Source organism: Xenopus laevis, chromosome 6L (assembly GCF_017654675.1).
Source record: "Xenopus laevis strain J_2021 chromosome 6L, Xenopus_laevis_v10.1, whole genome shotgun sequence".
Classification (NCBI taxonomy): Eukaryota; Metazoa; Chordata; class Amphibia; order Anura; family Pipidae; genus Xenopus; species Xenopus laevis.
This window is the reverse complement of record NC_054381.1, coordinates 35,185,705-35,203,330: the sequence shown is the minus strand read 5'-3', so window position 1 is coordinate 35,203,330 and position 17,626 is coordinate 35,185,705.

The window sequence follows — 17,626 nt, the reverse complement described above, 5'->3', positions numbered from 1 at the left end:
ACAAGCACTAAAACACAGTCCGAACTGCAGGAGATTTAAAAAAAAAAAAAAAAAAAAAAAAGGTGAAGTTAATTGTCTTTCTTTTCCTTCTGCCTCATTTCAGGCCAATTATATCTGAGTAAAGTCATTCTATTTAATTTACATTAATGCACCTCCAAAAAAGCATCTATTTTCATGTGTTGACAAATTTCATAAAAATGTTTAGATAATGATCTTAAATATCATAGACTGAATTATAAAAGGAAAATACATAAATGCATCACTTCCTAAATCTTTCACAATTTGAATGATTATTTGTTTTGCTTTAATTTACATTTCTCGCAGTTTGAACTGGATTTTTAAAAGAGAATATTTTTAATATAAAAGATTCCTAGAAATCTGAAAATTCTGAATTTTTTTTAATTGAAATGTTTTGAATGAGCTATGCTGATTCTGAAATAAAAGTCACTGGGGCTCATTTATAAACACTGGGCAAATTTGCACCTGAGCAATAACCCATGGCAACCAATCAATTGATCCACCTGCAGCTGGCTGAAATGTGCCAGTCACTGATTGGTCGCAATAGGTTACTGCCCATGGGCAAATTTGCCCATTGTTTATGAATGAGCCCGACTTTATTTTGACTCTCACAACCTGCCTCTGTATTCAACTTAGTTCAGCTTAGTGAAGGGTTAACATGCCTACGTGCTGACCCTTGTATGCCTCTGTACTTGTTTTCCTGTACGACCGTGCTGTCTCTTCTTGGACAACCTTGCATAAGTATCATCATGTACCATAAACAATGTTATCAGCTTGCCTTAGCCAAAATATCTCAGCTAATACGCACGCACATATTTGTCTGTTATTTCTCTCTTTCCAATCCTGAATGCTGAACCTATTACAAGACATATACTTTGCTAATACGTCACTATATTAGGATGTCTTTGCTTATACCCTATATAAGCCTATGTTTGGACTACAATAGACGGAACTTGTTATTCTGATCCACTCGTTGGTGTTTCTTTGTGCAAGTTCCCCGGATCCGGAATACTAGGCATTGTTGGTCAGACGAAATCCAAAGGTTCCAGTAGCAGTCGGTTCGTTGTCCCCTTCACTTAGCTTATCTCATGCTTTATTTTGTTAGTTATCTCACCACAAAACCCCAGTTTTCTCACTCATGTTGCCCTTACATTGATTATTTCCATCTTTTACCCTATAAGCCCACCCACTCCTGTTACTCATATTCTCTGATATCCCCCATCTTGCATTCCTCCTTTATTAAAAATGCTAATTGTAATTTGAATGAATGATAATTTGGAGTTTACACAGAATTTTAAAATCAACATAAAACTCTGTTACTGCTTATTTTAATTATAATTCATGGGATTTAAGAAGCATAACTCTCCCTTTATGGCTTTACTGACTGCCAGTTTGGTGGATGACAGTGGCATAGCTAGTGCTAACGATTTCACAGATTTCTTATAATTTAATAATATATTAGAGCAGCATGTATTTCAATATTTCTCTGCTAAAAAGTTTTTTTTGGGAACATTATCATACATATTAGGCAAGCCTTACCTTCTGTCTGACAGTTACTTTTATAAGAGTCAGATGAAGATTTGCATGTGCTGACAAGGACCAATTAATACAGTTATATCTTGAATACGTTGAAATAAGTGTTAATTGCATTGAGAGCCAATGCTTTGTTTGAGGATGTTAATAAACGTTTTTTTTATGAGGATTTGTTCATTCCACTTAAATGGACTAGCCAGTACGCGTGATTTATTTTGCAATGAACTTTCATTTTTCCCTCATGTATATTAAAATGAGTTGCATCCTCTCCTAATCCCTAGAACCCCCTATACATAAAGTGATACAAACTTCAGATCCATGTGTTAGTAGGATAAATAATGGGCATGAAGGACAATCATATGTATGAGTGTATATTTTTGCTTGTCAGAAATAACTATAAACTGCCTAAAGAATTCATAGTGCCTCTTAAAAGTCAGGTATTGTACCGAATTTAGAAATTCTCTTATGATGAGCATAGAATAAAAATCAAACACTTTCTGAATTGGGCCCAAATATCCAAGGTTAATTTTCTGAGAAAGCTGCAGTGGCTAGATAAGGCCATCCCCTGCAAATTAGTTTTGCTTGCCTGGATTACAGCTAAATTTATGCAGCTGCCTTATCCTTTCAGAAGCGCCTCTGAAGTGTCGTAATTAACTGGCACACATAAAGTGTGCAAATTTTCTGCTTGGTGGCAGCCATTCCTCATTTCATCTAAATTCTAACCCATATGGAAAGGTAGCTTTGCCTGTTTAAAAGAAGCCCTTCAACACTAGTAGGTTCCTTTTAGAACAAACATTAAATAAAATTGTCTGACATAAGTCTGTTTTATTATTTCAAAGAAAGACAGTCTTTTGCTGAAGCAATTAGATCATTCTGTGTTAAAAACACATAAATTAAATGAATTAAAAGAGCCCTCAGAATAGCTCCACAGAAACAGCCTCTTTCATCTGTTTTTATCTCTGTGCGTTCCATGTCTGCTTGCACAGACGGCAGAACAATGAGTTAGCAAATCATCTTTCATGAAACTATGCCTTTCAAATAAAGAACTTTGTTATGGACTTGTGATCAGATTTTATTTAGTCAGGTTTAGTAATTCTTTTTTTATATATATATAATTTTACTCAGAAACAACACTTGTGCAGAATTAAATCCATGCTGCTCTTCCAGTGGGATATTTTTGGAGCTTTATTGTATATCGAGTATATACAGTAAACAGAACTTGATTGTAACTTTATTATTATTGTAACGTTGGACTGAGTTTTAATTTTCTAGTCTGTGAAGAAGGCATTCAAAAATTATCATTGAATGCCTATGAATAAGTGCCTATGGGTGCGAAACGTGTAAGGTGGAGCATCAATTGGTCTGTATGCCTACTTTTTAACATTTATGCTGAATAAAGAGTGACTTTTTAACTCTGAGAGAATGATTTGGAATATATCTTTGGATTTTTGAAGAAGGCATTCAAGTAAGAATTTCATATGACAATAAAACTTTGAATTGAATGAAATGTAATTCTTTGATTATTTTTTTTTGCAATCTATTAGACATTTTATTTTGTGTTTTGTTGTATTCTTTTCTCCTATGTTAAATTTTTCCCCTTAAGTTCAGTGCCTGGTTATTTGTGAAATAGGCATCAACTGCATCTTAGGAGGACTTAGTTTAATATAAATACCTTACAGTGGGGCACTAAAGTTGTTCTGTATACCCTTGTGTACATTATAGATATAAGATCCCTTATCTGTAAATCTGTTATGCAGAAAGCGCCACATTGCAGGATAACCATCTCCCATAGAGTCCATTTTAAGCAAATAGTTATATATATTTTTTTAAACATCCCTTTACCCTGTAATAATGCGAGCACCACAGAACGATCCTTTTCCGTCTTCCTCTTTCCTTCATGCAGCTGTGCATGTGCAGTAGAACGAAAAGCCGAACTTTAACTAAAAAGTTGTCTATTTTGTTCAACTGCGCATAAGTTTGCCCCAGGAAATTTTAAGAAAGAAGAAGCCGGAAGAGGATCAATCCCTGGCGCTCACTGGTATAACCTCAGACGGGTGCAGAATTCTGCTGATAGGAGCCCCAGCTCAGGGTTTAAGGTAAGTCAATACAATCATTTGGGGGTGCCTTAATTTGGCACCCCCAAGTGCACGAAGCCTTTCCTTCTCCTTTAATCATCTGAGCAATACATCGGTTCAGTATTCATTGTGAAGGCAATGCTTTTCTCAGATTAACTTTTGGCTTTGTGAAGAATGGCAACATTTTTAATGATCTTACACTGAAGTGTGGCTATAGCAGACACCTATAGCAGGCACAAGACATGTAATAAAGTTTTCACTATAGCTTAATTTCTTTATTTTCCATATGGAGTGGCTTTACGAAAATATTAAGATCTGAATGTTTTTTTTCCAGTTGTTTTATCTCCCCAAGCCACTTAATATTATTTCTGGTTCAGCTTGTAGTTTTAGATCTGTCTAAGCAGTTGTCTCACAGGCCACCTAGCCACAAAACCCCATTTTCCAAAATCCTGTTCTGTTTATAATTCCATTAAAAGAAGGCAAGAGGCACAAGGCCTCTGAGCCCAGGTGGTGTGGCATAATGTTATTGGTTAGACTAACTGGTACTGTATATTAATGCCAATTTCCATTGTAGGGACAATAACTTCCTCAGATTTTTCAGAATATATAATGAGAAATACCAGAAATCTCTGGCAGGGTACTATTTTAGTAAATGTATAGTGCCATCTCTTCCTCGGATCCTTTCCTTGTCTCGTAATGTTACTTTATGACTTTTCTCCTGAAAACATATCTTTGTTATTTTTTATGAATTATGTTTTCTCTTTTTCATTTATATTCATACTTTCCACCTTTTCTTTCTTTAATGTCAAAATTCAGATCATTTTTCATGCTAGATATGACTCCACAGAAGAGAGAGAATGGTTTAAAAGAGACTTGGGGGCAGAGTGAAATTATAGCCCACCACAAGAAAACTTAAATTTAAAGGATTTAAAGGAACAGTAACACCAAAAAATCAAAGTGTTTTAAAATAATGAAAATATCATAGGAAATCTACCTTCACTGGTAAAACTGATCTGTTTGCTTCAGAAACATTATTATAGTTCATATTAACAAGCTGCTGTGTAGCAATGGCAGCAATGGAAAAAAAGACTATATGGCATAGGTTAAATAGTAGATAACAGATAACACCATTATGTTCTACAGAGCTTATCTATTATCTGCTGTGTAACCTGAGCCTTTTCTCCTTTGAATGGCTGCCCCCATTGCTACACAGCATCTTATTTATATAAACAATAGAAGTGTTTCTAAAGCAAACACACCAGTTTTGCAAGTGCAGGTTAGAGGTACTTTACATTAAAACACTTTCATTTTTTTATGTTACTAGTCCTTTAAGGCCTATAAAAACAAGATCTACAGTTTAAGTGAGTTTTCCAAATAAAGGGGTCTGGAGGTTACAGAGGTATTAGAAGAAGTTACCATGATACCAATCAGCATCAAAAGGTTTTCTCCATTAGAGTTCCACATCCTGTATCCCTGCGATGTCTCCTTTGAAGGTTTTCTCACCTATCTATCCTTGATCTAGACTCTGACAGGTTTCCATGGGCATTCAGTTCTAGTCTAGTGGGTGTTCAGCGTGTTCTCTTGCAACCACTGACAGCCGAGATGCTACTATTACCACAGTGGAGTGCATGTTTGTACTTATGTGGACAACCACAGTTGTATTTCAAAGTGTGATGGCATTATAGACTTTACAGATGATTAGTAGAATGTCAAAGTAGTCCTCCCATGCACAGAACAGCGGGTCATCAAAGTTGCATGGCTATCTCCACATTACTTATCATTATCAGTAAAAAAGAGTTTACCTAGAAGCTGTCGGGTATAAGTGGAGAGATGTGCCCAGTACTGGGTCCTGGGCAAAGGGCTGATTTGAGCCATTCAACAAACTTGGCAAAGACTTTCTGCAGATGCTTTCCTGAATGATATTCTTAGAATATCAACAAAGATTTGCCTATTTTATGAGATTACATAGATACACATCTTGCCTATATATTATAGCCAAAGGAAATCTGCTCAAATCTTACCATACTGTACTTCATTCACAGCATATTTAAACGCACTTGCATATGAAATGAGTCATTTAAACATTCATCATATTTCCCAAAAGCTCCAGATTAAAGTTTTATTATTTTTAATTATAAGTGGGCTAAAAATGTCCTTAGAAGCAGACATTTACATATTTTAATCTATTTGCTAGAGGGATGCCCATCAATTCTTACAATTATAACCCATCAAAGATCATTTTATAGCAGAACAACTTTGTTTAGGACCTTTTTGGACTGTCCTTCCATTAGCAGAATGTGATGAGTTGTTTGGCATGGAAATTTTAAAAAGGTTATTTATATCACGCATCAGTTCGAAGCTGATTTTCTCATTCTAATTTTGCTTTCACTTTCTTCTGCTTAGCCAATTATTTAAAGGTAAGCATCAATCACAAATCAGAATATTAATGTAAGTAAACATAAATTAGGATCCCATTATTGTCTACTTAGTAAACAAATGCAGTGTATGTACAGATTAAAGTTAAGGCAGTGACACCAGCTATGACAAGTTATTAGAAGTTGTTTACCTTCAAAAAAGGAATATTTAGATTTTGTTATGCATTTTTTAAATGTCCCATACAAAAAGTGAAAGTAACAGTAATGTGGTTATATTTATCACTTACCCAACATCCAGGCTGCCACAAGCTCAAAACTTATATATATATATATCCATTTAGTAACCTGACATTTTTGCTGAGAGGCATTATGTACCTTGTGAAAATGTCAGCATTCAAGACTATGTTTTGAAGGCATTAAATATCCATCTTGAACTTTTCTTCTCATTGAGATTATATTTAATTGTTCTAGTTGTGTGCCCTGTTCCATCATGTACAGTTGCTGGTCACTTTTAAATAGAGTGTTGAGAAAATGGAGAAATATAATTCACTACACCAGAATAAAGAGAGACCAGGGAGCTTTGTCATACTGAAAAGAAAACTGTGTAAAAAGCTGTGTAAAATAAATTGTGAATTCATCAAGGTTTGTGTTTTAGTTTATGCCACCTGAACACTGCATTTGACCCCATTATTTAGTACTTGTTTTTCTGTTAAAGTCAATAGGAAAAATAAAGTTGCAAGTAAGCTTCTGTGGAAGTCGCCCTGCAAAGAAAAAACATGTGAAAAAATATGATGGATAAAGGAATAGTTCAGTGTGAAAATAAAAACTGGGTAAATAGATAGGCTGTGCAAAATAAAAAATGTTTCTTATATAGTTAGTTAGCCAAAAATGTAATTTATAAAGGCTGGAGTGAACAGATGTCTAATAAAACAGCCAGAATCCAACTTCCTGCTTTTCAGCTCTATAACTCTGAGTTAGTCAGCGACTTGAAGGGGGGCCACATGGTACATTTCTGTTCAGTGAGTTTGTAATTGATCCTCAGCATTCAGCTTAGAGTCCAAAGCAACAGATTTGACCCATGTGCCCCCCCTCAAGTCTCTGATTGGTTACTGTCTGGTAGCCAGGGTAACCAGTCAGTGTAAACCAAGAGAGCTGAAAAGCAGGAAGTAGTGTTCTGACTGACTTGTTACACATCCAGTCACTCCAGCCTTTATACATTACATTTTTGGCTAACTAACTATATTTTATATATATATTTTGCACAGCCTATCTATTTACCCAGTTTTTTTTTTTTACACTGAACAATTCCTTTAATTCCCTATTTTCCCTTAAAGGAACATTAACAGCAAAAAAATTTAAGTGTCCTAAAGTAATCAAAATTGAATGTACTATTGTGCTGCACTGGTAAAACTGGCTTGTTTGCCACAGAAACACAACTATAATTGATGTAATAAACTGCTGTGTAGCCATGTGGGCAGCCATTCAAAGCTGAAAAGGCAGAAAAGGAACAGGATACACAACTGGTAACAGGTAAGCTCTATAGTACACAATGGGATTCTTCAGAACTTATCTGTTATCTACTCTGTCCTGTGCTTGAATGGCTGTCCCATGGCTACACAGCAGCTTGTTTATATAAACTATAATTGCTTTTCACACCAGTTTTACAAGAGCAGCAAAACAGTACATTATATTGTCTTTCCTTTAAAACACTTTCATTTTTTGGTATTACTGTTCCTTTAACAGTTGATTACTTTTATAAAGAGGTATGCAGTCACTGATAAATACGCTGTTTTATATGTGGCAATGCCTGGTAATGTGTGGTGTATTTGATCACTATGAAAGATAAACCTTTAGTACATATTTGATGGTGGTTAATCTCCATAGGATGTTGATGATTTGCAGACTTGTTCACAGAATATTTTACAAAGTTCCAAGAAAACTGAATGTAGTGTTCAGTTGGTCCACTTTTTGTTTGCCATTATATGCTAGTGAAGGAATGGTGGACTGGGCTATCATGGTCAAAATGGTCTCTGGAGATTGTGTAGGAGCAAGAGAAACTGATGAGGGAAAGCAACTTTGTCTGCTGTTATCTGCACAAACAGATATGGGGTAGATTGGCCTAGATCTGAAGAAAGCAAACTATAAGTTATCATATGACTGATTTCCTTTTTCTCTTTGCAATAATAAAGCTGTGCCATTTTTTTGGCAGTAAGTAAGGTAGCAAATCCACTGAAGTGCCAAACTAATGTACAGGGTCGGACTGGTGCATTTTGGGCCCACCGCATTCCAAACCTCAGGTGCCCCTCGCGTATGCACAAAAGCCGAGGCACCCCGTTCGTATGCGGAAATATCTGTGTGCGCCGCACATATTTAGTTTTTTTTTTTTCGTTTTGCCCAATTGGGAAGCATGTCTTGGCCGGCAGGCCCCCAAGGGGGCCTGAGACCACCGGGTTTTTTCTTGGTTTCCCACTGGCCCAGTCTGACCCTGCTATTGTATTATTTTTTATATTTTGCATACATTTTTCGCCTAATTGTAGGTATTATACTTTATTTGGCTATGAGTAACAAGTATACAGTACAGTACAGTACAGTAATTTTAAGTGTTTCACAACATCAGGACTAAAACTAACTTATTTTATTATAACTTATTATATTGTATTTTGTGCCCTATTCTGAACCTACTGCTTGTTCACTGTTTATTTATTATCATAATATGACTTTAAGGGGCAGATTTTTCAAGGGTCGAAGTGAAGGGTCGAAGTGAAAATTCTAATTTTCGCATTCAAATTCAGAATATTTGAATTTCAAGGGTTTTTTGTGAAATTCATCTAGGACATAGGTAAAATTTGATTCGAGTTTTTTAAAAAAATTCAAATTTGATTTTCAAAAAAATTGATACCAAATATTATTAGCAGTTTGATGCTAAGACTTTTGCAATATTGTTTAAAAAGTAATAATAAGGAATAAAGCAATGCTGCTTTTGATAGCAAATATATTTACATAAATGTAAATTGAAAAGTTTATTAGAATTATGTTTTCATTTTATAGGTACATTTTTATTTTTCTCTGAGATCTTGTTTTATTTAAATGGTCCATAGTAATGTAGTAATTATTTACTTGGTGTGGTATTTATATACCCTCCTGTTTTATTTGTGTAGTCTACTGTATGTAACAGGTATGTCTATGCCAGATAGATATCCTGACACCTTACTCGCCTTAAAAAATGCAAATTGTGAGCTATTTTTGCCTTGCTAAAATAAAGCAAAAGTACCTTCTAGTGTATCTGCTCCTTTTCTCTCCATTGAGTTTTAAAATATCTACATTCATTTTCAGGAACTGTACATGAAAGGTTCAACATTTTAAACTTTTAGATGGAAGCTCCAATTATCTTAAATAGAGTACATAATATAAAAGTATTTTCATATAAAAGCATAGCTAGATAAAAATCATTGGAGGTTTTTACATTTTTAGGAAACCCTACCTGTTCATTAGTAATAATCTGAATAACCTTTAAATTTGCATTTCTCTTCTTATTGTTAAGCTGTTTTCCCCATCCTCAATAATGAAATACTCATAAAGTAAATGTCAGAATGAAAATTAATATATTTAGAAATTTAAAAAAATGCTGACATTGAGGAGGTATAGATGTTTAATAAAAAAGCAGACATAACTTTTTATAGAATTCAATACTCTGTCTGACGTTTAATAATAGAACAGACACAGGCTAACCATCATGGGTGCTATCATTTGAGCATTTTTCTACCAACAGATAATCATTCTGTCTATCAAAGTTGCAAAATGGAATTGACTCATTTTATAACATTTTATATTCCTGTAAAATATATATACCTAAAATGGTTAATTTTAGCTGGGTTATTCAAAATATGTATTCAGCTACATTGTAACTCAGAATAACATTATTCTTTAAAGTACTTACTCATTATTGATAATCACATATTGCAACATTTTGACTTGTATGCATGCACATATGGGATTCATGGACTTAAGTATGAGTAGCAATGCAACATGCTATGATGCCAGACATTTCTATGAATGAGCATTTAGTAGTAGATCCACTAGCAATTGAGAAAATGTCTAGAATCACTTTCAATCAGCTCAATCAAAAAAGCACCCATCAGGGGTCATCTTGAAAATGCTGACTTTTTTGACTAAAAAATGCCTGTGCCACACAACTGGCATTGGCATGAATAGAAAGCATTTACGGGTGTCTTGTCACTTGACCACAGAGCTAATCAATGATTGGGTAATTAAATGCACCTAAAGTTAAAAAAATCTATATGGTTGTTATTCCATTAACATGGATTTATGATAACTTAATTAACAGCGTACAACGTACTGTCTTATTATTACAGAGAAAATCAAACTAGTCAAAAATGACAGATTTTTTAATGACAATCCCATCTCGCCGAAAAATTCGCGAATTTCCCACAAAATTTGCGAAATGGTGAAAAATTTGTGAAACTCTAATTTTGCCGCCCGCGTCAATTTTGCAACCAATTTTGCATTGAATTTTGGCTGGAATTTCACGAACTTATTTGCTGTGGCAAAACATGCAAATTTTCCGCGAATTTGCATCTTTCAAATGTATTCGCTCATCACTATTTATGACTCATTATTGCAACCACTGACAAATATCTTCAAATCATAATGGAATGGTTTCTGGCTTCTGGACAGTGATGACTAGCTAGGAGCATGCACAGTGGAAGCCAATCTGGTCTTGGCTTCCACTGCACAAGAATCACTGTCCAGGAGCCAGAAATAATGTCTGAAGTGGCTAAAGATGGTGTTCGCTAACCCTACAGCACAACTCTGCAGTTACAGAGCTGGCATGGGGAGCATGGGGTGACTGTTGGGGGGGCAAACAAATAATGGGGTGGGTCAAATGAGTGAATCTTTGCAAAACCATAGGAAAATTTACAAAAGGGTGAACATTTCATGAAACATTAAAGTAAATAGGCATTTTTGTGGGAACTTTTTTGTGAAAAATACAATAAAGGGGTTGTTCACCTTTAAATGAACTTTTAGTATGATGTAGAGAGTGATATTCTGAGACAATGTGCTCTTGGTTTTCATTTTTTTTTTATTAATTATGGTTTTTGAGTTATTTAGTTTTTTATTCAGCAGCTCTCCAGTTTGCAGGGTCCAAATGAGGCTAGCATTGCATTGACTTGAAAAAGAAACTGGAATATGAAAAGAAGAACTGAAAAGAAAGCTGAGTGGGGGCGTGGCGTAATGGCGTGCTGAGAGGACGCACTTTGTCTGAGCTCCCGACCCAAGCCTTCTCAAAGCCTACTACAGAGCCCTTTTTCTCTACCGGACACTCCTGGAAATATGGGGAAACACCATAAGAAGGGTGAGCAATCTTCCCAAACCAGTACGCATAGCGCTCAAAGCACAATGTCTCCCTTTCTGGGCAGGAGATCTAGCGCCCGTACAGGAACACGTGATCCCAAGATGGCGCGTGCACCTACCAGAAGCCCCAGTCCTGCCGGCTCGGCCTGCTCCGGGTTTAGCTCGTCCTCGGCCCCCTCTGACCTGCGGGCAATCTTATCCTCCCTTCCAACTAAGGAAGACCTGCGCGCCATGGCGAAGACGCTGCGGGAATCGCAAAGGGCAGATATGGCGGATCTTAAAACTGAACTGCGGGCCATAGGTGAGGCGACTGGTAAAATGGAGGCTAGGCTGGAAGTGGTGGAACAGGCCCATAACAGCACGACAAAAAGGGTGAATGACCACCAAAAATTTATTTACATGCTTCGCAAACACATGGAGGACTTAGACAATCGCGGACGCCGCAACAATCTGAGAATACGCGGCATCCCAGAAACTGTAACCAATGCTGAGCTGGGCCAAACGGTATGTTCGCTCTTTAATGCTATTCTGGGCAGGGACATAGCTACCCCTATTGAGCTAGACCGGGTACATCGATCCCTGGGCACCCCTAGGCTGGGAGCTGAACAACCCCGAGATGTGATCTGCTGTATTCACAAATTCACACTGAAGGAGGACATTGTGCGCAAAACGCGCAATACTGAAAGCTTCAAATTTCAAGATTATGACGTCTCCATATTTCAGGACTTAGCGTGGCTCACCATCCAGCAGAGAAGGGCACTCCGACCCCTTACTGCAGCCCTACGCAACAAGGGTATTGTCTACAGATGGGGTTTTCCCTTTGCCTTGATTGTAAGAAAGAATGAGAGGGTTTTTAGCCTTAAAGAACCTGATGATTTGGAGGCTTTCTGTGAACGTATTGGCCTGCCATTGCTGGATCTTAAGGAATGGAGGGACCTGGCTTACAGCGGGGATCCCTTGGATCTATTGGATTTGGCTCACTGGCAGAAATCTGCTAAGCGCCAGAGGCATACCCCTGCGAGCACTCCGGATAAAACTGACTGAGCCTTGCCCATCCACTTGGGCTTCGACTGATCCCCTGTCTATACTTGGGTCACTTTCCAGTCCGAAGATACTCCTCTTCGGAGTTGGGGCCTCACCTATAACACATTAGTCACCAGTTGAGAAGATTCGGAGGATACTTGTCCTTTCTGGAGCCACTGCTGCTGATTTCCAGCTTTCCTTTCCCCCCCCCCCTTTTTTTTTTTTTTTCTCTCTTTCCCCCCTTTTAGGGAGGCTGCTGCAATGATCCCTTTGATGTTACGTACTTCTACTGCTCATCTCAACGTGGAACTGCTTTTCGATGATGGAACATCATTACCACTCACCTCGGCTACTATGAACCCTTCGCTCCTCTCTTCGTATGGTAACATCTTTCTGAAGCCCTGGGTTCCGTGCTTATTTTCCTCATCCCCTGGACTTATATGTGTGAGACTATGCTACTTCTGATTGACATATCTTGGTTTTACACTTGGGATGGCGGGCAGGCTGGCAGCCTGCCTATGTTCATGCTGGGGGGGGGGTTTTTTTTTTTGCTGCACTATTGCCTTTGTCCATTCAACTTGTTTTGACCTGCCGTTTAATGCATTGTTTCTTCATGTTTTCTGTTTATTGTATGACGATTAGTTTCTGTCTCTGCTCCTTCCCCCTTTTCTCTCTCCCCTTTTTTTTTTTTTTTTCCTTCTCTTTCCTCCCTTTTGAAAGCTCGCAAATCATTGAGTAGAGGTTCCACAGGGACACCTCTGGGTAACTTTCCTGATATCACTTTCGGTTTTGAGTTCTTCTGATGTTTTGATGTTTAGTTTTGCTACTAAGACCCACTTTGAGTTGGGCCCTGTAATTTCCTTTTTTTTTTAAGTTACATACGGCTTGGGTCGGAGTCAGGACTTCCTGTACCTCTGGCAACCACACTCATGCCCCCCCGAGGGTATACCATAGGGTTTATCTCAGACGTGACAATGGGGAGCAACACGTCTGCAGCATGGTTGATGTTTTCTCTTTTTGGATGTTACAAGAAATCCTTTTCTTCTTTCTCTCTTTTTCTCTCCTCTGTCCAGGATTGTTTTACTTTGTATAATTTACTCTTTACCTCCCTTGCAGGTCTCAGAGTGGTCGGAGCCCGGGGGACGCGGCGTTCCATACGTTACTTGGCTGATGATGGATGAAATCCGTATTGGATCCCTCAACGCTAAGGGATTAAACTCACCTTTCAAACGCCATAATCTGCTGAGGGACATGCGGAGGCTTCAGGTACAGGTCATGTTTGTACAAGAAACTCATTTTAAAAAATCTCAGGTCCCAGCTCTTAAATTTAGAGGCTTCTCGACTGTTTTCACCAGTTCCCCATATACATCCAAGTCTAGGGGAACCATGATATTACTTGCTGATTCCTTACATTTTTCCCTTACGGACACAAGAGCCGACCCTTTGGGTAGATTTAATATGGTAAAAGGGGTGATTAATAATGTTACTTACACTTTCGCTTCAGCCTACCTTCCACCTACGGAACAACACAAAGCTCTGGCAGACATATTGCAGGCCCTTACAGAATTTGAGCAGGGTACTCTTGTATTCGGGGGGACTTTAATGTGGCCATGGAACCGCTTGTGGATACTTCCTCAGGACGTTCCTGCATCTCCCATAAAAGAATTGAAATCTTTAAAAAACAGCTCAGAGCCCATACATTAATAGACACATGGCGCCTTATCAATCCTACTGCTAGGGATTATTAATTTTATTCCCCGGTGCATAATGTTTACTCTAGGCTAGATCATATTTTCATACGTCACTCTGACGTCCCGCTCCTTAAAGATGCTACAATAGATGTTATCTCCTGGTCCGACCACGCCCCGATTACTTGCACTCTCCTGCACTCGTCACATACACGTAAATCCTCTACTTGGCGACTCAACGACACCCTCTTACGCGATCCACAGACCAAAACTGATATTGGCCAATCCCTGAAACTCTATTTCGCTGAAAACAACACTGAAGGGGTTAGTCCCTGGACTTTATGGATGGCGCACAAATGTGTGATCAGGGGGGAGCTAATTAAAATTGGTGCTAGGAAAAAGGCCGAGCGTCGTGCTGCACTCACAAACTTAATAACCAGAGTTCATGCCCTCGAAGCGCAACATAAGCAATCCAAACTTGCCCACATTTTCGACGCCCTCACCCTAGCGAGGAAAGACCTCCGGGACAACTACTCCCTTTATTCCAATAAAGCCATTGAGTTTAACAAAAAAATTTTCTTTGAGCATGGTAATAAATGCGGTAGGTTGCTAGCGGCTATGCTCAAGAAAAAGCAGCTTCGCAATCACATCACACAGATTAGATCCCCGCAGGGCCGCTTAGCTACCACTACGGCTGATATAGCTGAAGTGTTTCGACAATTCTATATAAACCTGTATCAATTACCTCAAACCCAAACACCTGGCTCTGCTCCTACTGCACGGTTACTAGCATGCAGGGATTACATACGCGGCTCTAATATTTCTGTGATAGACAATGAGACCCGTGAGTTCTTAGATTCTCCGATCTCTAAGGAGGAAATTGCCTTAGCCCTGAAAACCACTAAATCTGGCAAAGCCCCGGGTCCCGACGGCTTTACCATCTCTTATTACAAGGAATTGGAAAGCTACCTGACTCCCTACTTACTCTCTGCGTTCAACTCTGTACCCACTGGATCCACCATTCCAAAAGAAGCCCTTGAGGCTCACATCACACTGATACACAAAAAAGGCAAGGATCCCTTAGACCCAGGCAACTTTCGTCCTATTTCCCTACTGAACACCGACATCAAGCTGTATGCCAAAGTATTCGCTATGAGGCTCAACCAAATTCTTTCCCTTTTGATTCACCCAGAACAGGTTGGTTTTGTCCCTGGTCGTGAGGCCAGAGACAACACCAACAAATTGTTTAGTGTCTTGCATCACTCTAGGACTGTTGGCCACCCTTTAATGCTGCTATCCACTGACGCTGAAAAGGCGTTTGATAGGGTTGATTGGGATTTCCTTCGTGCTACACTATTGGAATTTAACCTAGGCCCTAACATGATAAAATGGATCTCCGATCTCTACACTCTCCCAACGGCCAAATTGAAGATTAACGGTGATTTGTCGGAACCTTTCACTATTAGGAACGGCACACGCCAGGGTTGCCCGCTTTCGCCCTTGCTCTTTATTCTCGCCTTAGAAAGCTTTCTTAATAGAGTACGGGCCAACCCAGATATAAATGGGGTTCGAATTGGCTCTCGGGAGCATAAAATAGCAGCTTACGCTGATGATCTTTTATTTTTTGTCAAAACACCACGTATTTCCTTGCCTAATTTACTAATAGAGCTTCAAACCTACAACAAATTTAGCAATTTTAAGATAAACCTGTCAAAATCAGTGGCTTTTAATATTTCCCATCCTCCTGCTGACTTCACGGCTATTTTACAAAACTTCCCGATAAAACCTACTTATTCTCACTTTGTCTATTTAGGCCTTAAAATATTTTCAGACCCCAAGCAAACTACCGAACACAACTATAAGGACTTGCTGCAAGCCATCTCTCGTGACCTTCACAACTGGTCTAAGCCGCTTTTCTCTTGGATAGGTAGAATAAACGTACTGAAGATGAATGTTCTTCCTCGCTTTTTGTACCTTTCCCAAACGATTCCATACCCCCCCCCCAAATTGATGTTTCGGAATTTAAATAACATCACTAGTAAATTTGTCTGGGCGAACAAAAACCCGAGGATCGCCCGTCAAAAGCTCTCAGCTAGCAAAGCACAGGGGGGATTGGGTCTTCCCAATTGGATTAACTATCATAAGGCTGCTGTCTTAACCAGATGTCTGGACTGGTCCTTTCATAGACAGTCCAAATTGTGGACTAGAATTGAGCAAGATTCCATGGTCACACCCTTGTGGGCCAGCTTATGGATGCCGCACTCCCAAAGAGTATTCAGAGATAAAACTGATCTAAAGCTTAGGTACACTCTGGACACCTGGGACGGTCTGGTCAAGACTGGTAAATGGATTAATACCCCCCCTTTACATACCCCAGTTTTTGGCAATTCAGCATTCACACCTGGTCTAGACCTGGATTATTACAAGGGTTGGAAGCGACAACTGCACTCGGGGGCCAGCTTTTTTTATATTGGGAATCGGTTGAAACATATAGAAGAACTCATTCCTACTCAAGATATTTCTGATTTGGATAGGTTCAAATATCGCCAGATCAGGCACTTTATCACTTCGATATTTCCCTCACACATTCCGCGTCCTGAGCCTACCGCGATAGAACTCGCTTGGGGGACGGACAAGGCCCCTCCGAAAGCGATTTCCTTTCTCTACCGGACTATGTCTGACCTATCCCGGCGCCCAGCTCTTTACTTTAAAGCTAAATGGGAACATGACCTGGCCATCGAAATACCTATGGACTCGTGGGATAAAATTACTCAGCTTTTGCACACGTCCTCCACTTGTACGAAGATGCAGGAACTTAATTATAAAATTTACACAAAATGGTACAAATACCCCACTAAGTTAGCTTTGATTTATAAGACGGCCTCGCCTCTCTGTTGGAGATGCAAGGTCCATCAGGGCTCTTTGTTGCATGTATTCTGGAGTTGCCCTGTCCTGAAGCCGTTCTGGATCGCCGTAAGGAATATCATTTTAGAGATTACTGGGACTGACATTGAAAATGACCCCCTAGTAGCTTTACTACACAATACACATCTTCCCTGGTCTACTTACAAAAAATCTTTGACACCTATATTATTAGATTCCGCCAAGGCACTAATCCCACTACACTGGAAACAAACCGACCCTCCAACTCTAAAAGACTGGTGTAATAAGGTGATGGAAGTCTATAGGTTTGAGCAGCTGAGACCCACCTCGGAAAGGGAAACGAGGAATTTCACTAAAAAATGGTTCTATTGGACCCAATACGTGCATTCTGACCGATACCTGCGGCTTCTCCAGACCTAAAGTTAGATTGGGCTAGAGTGGCTTTTTGTGCCGTCAATTGTTTCTTTTTATTTTTATGCAGTATCTCCTACTAGCTCCTTCCCCCGGGCTTCGGCCGTGCTGACTCAGGTAATGGTTTTGGTTTTGCACAGGGACGTTTACTTATTTTTCGGTTGAATAATCCTGGACAGTTCTTCTTCTCCTTTTCCATTTCACTCTCTTTTCCTCTTGATCTTTTCCTCTTTTCTTATCTTTTCCT